This window comes from Pelmatolapia mariae, linkage group LG14 (genome assembly GCF_036321145.2).
Source record: "Pelmatolapia mariae isolate MD_Pm_ZW linkage group LG14, Pm_UMD_F_2, whole genome shotgun sequence".
In the NCBI taxonomy this organism is placed as follows: Eukaryota; Metazoa; Chordata; class Actinopteri; order Cichliformes; family Cichlidae; genus Pelmatolapia; species Pelmatolapia mariae.
Genome location: NC_086239.1, coordinates 14989991 through 14994151, shown reverse-complemented (window position 1 = coordinate 14994151; position 4161 = coordinate 14989991). Strand labels below are relative to the sequence as shown.

At 42.2% G+C, this 4161-nt stretch overlaps 1 long non-coding RNA gene across 1 annotated transcript; it reads right to left on the bottom strand.

Annotated features, from left to right (window-relative positions):
- Positions 1-862: 862 nt before the first annotated feature.
- On the bottom strand, positions 863-3312 carry LOC134640967 (uncharacterized). The gene is made up of 3 exons (XR_010095497.1): positions 3217-3312; positions 1161-1259; positions 863-985 (listed from the first exon to the last, which is right to left on the bottom strand). It is a non-coding gene; the product is annotated as an uncharacterized LOC134640967 (long non-coding RNA).
- Between the last annotated feature and the right edge of the window lie 849 nt (positions 3313-4161).

The following is a 4161-nucleotide window of genomic DNA, read 5'->3' as shown; positions in this document are numbered from 1 at the left end:
AATCACACAGCGTGAAGTTAAATTTGACTTTTAATCAAAGTCTAATCTTTCTTTATATTTTACACTTGGCCTGTTCATGAGTGCCATTACAAAATCTCAAAATGACTGAACCTTCATCTGACGGTGGATCCAGTCCACGAAGTATGTGACGTTGCCGTAAACACCCGGTGCATCCTGCCCAGCGCAGTGTTCCCCCCAAATGCTGTCACCTATGAGCCACCATACTCCATCCATCAGGGACACCAGAGGGCCGCCGCCGTCAGCCTGAGACACAGTTCAGGAACAAACAAAGGGCAATACTGACTTACAGTGACTTTGAGAGGCTACATGAGGACTTTTGAGGACAGTTTTAGGTCTTTCATGGATTTCTGAGGTCAGTGAAAAAGCTCTAAATCATCCAAATAAAAGGGGATATAATAGTCAGCTGCTTCCTCTGGGCTCTAACTGTACATTCACTGCTGACTGTATAAGTGGTTTGTTACCAGGCACTAAAACGAACAGTTTAATTAAAACGGTTGCTGCACACAGAACATAGTGCTGGACTTGTTTGAGAGCTCCGCAAAAGCAGTTACATAAGAGCATGAAAATGTTTTGGATTCTTTGATGAACAAAAACTGCTTTTATGCGGCGGTCTGTTTGGACTGGCTGAACTGCAAACACTATTGGAGCGCATTGTTCTGAGTCTGCATTCAGAGACTCCATTCCCACTAAAACTGAAGCATTGTAACCTCGAGGTGGGTCACACTGTGGACCTCTGACACTCAAGGACACTACACAGCTAAACTGATTATCTATTAGTAATTAAACTTCTTTTTTTCTTCACATGACAACATTTATCTTATATGGCACACACCGCCTCCTGCTTGCATGTCTCTGGCACAAATCATATCCTGGGATATCCTGTTCGTGTAGGCGATGAAACTGTTGCACTCTACAGCATCTATGAGAGACACCTGAGCCTCCATCAGGTATGGAAATCCAGAGTCTGTCAAAAATAAATAAATAAATACATAAATTAATATATAAAATAACGCTCACACACTCTCCTCTGCGTTCAATCACTTGACAATGAGTGCAGGACTTTGATGCCATCTAGTGGTAGCAGGCGGCAATGAGCACCAATACTGATTCACTTACACGTTCAACTACAGCTGCCTCACCATTTGCTCTGTGACCAAATCGTGTTCTCCAGCACTTCTGATGAGCAGTGACTTTCAGGCCCACGTTTGGGAGGCACACGGGTCCGATGTTCCTGGAGCCTATAGAGGAGTAAACATCTCTGCTGTTACGTGTTTAACACAAGACGAGCTGCTGCTGTTAACAATGGTGTCAATGTGTGCACTCTTACAGCCTCTCTGTACACAGACTGCCACTGTGTGAACAGCTTATTCACACAGAGGGTTATACACTCAGCTGACAGCTTGCTAGTTTGCTAAATGTAACGCTTACTGAAGTAACAGTCCCAAATGCATCCACTGAGGATGTGCATCTTCCAAAATGTCAACAGGTCTCCGAAACCCTTCAACAAAAGTTATTTAAAACTTCTATGGATGCACTTTTAGCAAGAATGCCTTATCCTAAAATATATTGTGCCATGACTGGCTAACAATGCCTGGTTAAGACTTCTGGTTGAGATTAAGGAACTGGGGGGAAAAGACTACTGATTAAAACGTGTTAATATGGGATTAACTTTGCTGAGTCCGGCTTAGATTTATGCAGTAAATCTGTGGCTGTAAATCTGTATAAGACAAGATAAGATATACTTTACTTATCCCAAAGTGGGAATGCAGCAACTCAAGATTACAAACAGCCTAAAAGTAGAATGAATATAAACACAAGCACAATAACATCATAATATACAATCTGGCAAAACAGAGATATCAAGATAAAACTACTGTAAAGAAGCTAAGGAGACTCATTGGCCACTTTATTAGGTACACATTTCAGCTGCTTGTTAAAGCAAATATCTGAATCATATGATATATCTGGGTCATATGACAGCAACCCAATGCAGTTAGGCATGCAAATGTGACAGGCTGCTGAAGTTTGAACTGAACGGAGAATGGGGATTTAATAGGTGATTTAGGGACTTTGGACACGAGAGTTAACTCATATTACTCGTTACAATCAAATTATGCAGAAGAGCATCTCTGAATGTGCAGTACATCGAACCTTGAAGCAGGCGGCCAGCAGCAGAGGGTCACACGGTCAGCAATTGACAGGAAACAGAGGCTACAGTTTGCACCTGCTCAACAAAATCAGGCAGTAGAAATGTTGCATGGTCTGATGTGTGCCAACATTCAAATAGCAGGGTCAGATATTTTCCTTTAAACCAGGGGTATTAAACATGAGGCCCAGGGACCAGATTCGGCCCAGGATTGACCTCAATCCGGCCTGCTGGATGGTGTTGGGAAAAGGAGGAAATAAATGTGGGAATTTTAACTGTATTTTCACAAGTTTTACAGCTTTAATAAAAAACCTCCCTCATGGCCAATCAACAATACACCAAAGTAATTAGCTAATTGATTTCTGTAACTTTATACATTTATTCTTACAATTTAAGCCCATGCTGACAGATTTTTTTTAGTTTACTAAAGCAGTATTTCTTCACCATGTAAAAAAAAACTGAGAAATAATGTTGAAATCACTTTTTTTTGTCCTATATTAGGGTATCTCATTTATTAAATGTGTCTGTAAAATTTTTGCACTTACAGAAATCAGATAAGATGAAAGTGGGCTGTATGTGGGCCACAATATAAAAGACTGGTTTCTTGAACATGGCAGTGAGTTCACTGAACTCAAATGATCTCCACAGTCACCACATCTCAGTCCAACAGAGCACATCTGGGATGTGGTGGAACAGGAGATTTTTATCATGAATGTGAGGTCAACAAATCTGCAGCAGCTGTGTGACGCTGTCATGTCAACATGGACCAAAACCTCTGAGGAATGGTTCCAGCACCTTGTTGAATCTGTGCCATCAAGAATTAAGACAGTTTTGAAGGTAACAGGGAGTCTAACCCAGTACTAGCAAGGTGCACCTAATAGAGTGGCCAGTGAGTGTAAAGTGGGGAAATAAAAAATTTAAAATCTAAATAAAATACATGTGAATGTAAAAAAAAAAAAAAAAAAAGTAATATATTAAATAATAATTAATAACTTCAAATAACTAAAAGGTGATTATAATAATGTAATGAAGGGGCTCATCATAAGCACCTGTTATGTCCAAAGGTTGGGAGAGCCTCATAAGAGCGATGTCATTTTTCAGGGTCTGGCTGTTGTAGCCCTCATGAGTTATAATGCGACGCACCGAGTAAGCAGGGTTAAACAGAGGGCCTAATGGATCCACTATCCCAGCATACACTGCCCAGTCTGCAGGACTGGTGGCCCTGCAAAGGTGGGGGGGTGACCAGCAGAGATTTCATTAATGCTGGATCAAACCACGGTTACTGAAGGGTGGTGAAGGTGAAGGTGGAGGACTCACCAGGTCACACACTGAGCGGCAGTGACTATCCAGTAGGGGGAGATGATGGCTCCTCCACAGCGGTGAGAGCCGGCAACCTGGAGGCTGACTTGCCACGGCCACGACCCCAGGGAGGCCAGCTGTCCTGCAGAGGCCCTGCTGGAGTTCACCCTGCTTCCACAATCTGAAAAAGGAGGCTGCTGTTAGAGCATTCTACAGCTACAGCCTTTCAGTGAGACAAAACTCAACAACACACTAAAAAAACATTGTGATTACGAGGCAGAGCCTTCAGCTATCCTCAACTATGGAAACAACTCCCAGATTGGATGCAGGAGACAGACAACCTCCCGCTTTTAATATTAGGCTAAAAATTTTCTTTTTGATATGCTGGATGCACTCCACTATTACATTAAATCATCAGTAATTAGCAACTTTTGGTTCTCGCTATACTTTGCCTGTCTTGTCTCTCTCTGCTCTCTTCTCTTTTGCTTTATCCCCAAACTGAGCCTTGTTCTGCCAGAGGTTTCTTCCTGCTAACAGTGACTTCTTCGTTCCCACTGTCGCTCTCACTGAGGTTTGATATTGTAGAGACCCTACACTATTAGAAAGAAACCTCAGCTAACACACCGCTTTCTGTGATCCAGCACATGGTGACAGTGGGAAGGAAAAACTCCCTTTTAACAGGAATAAACCTTTAT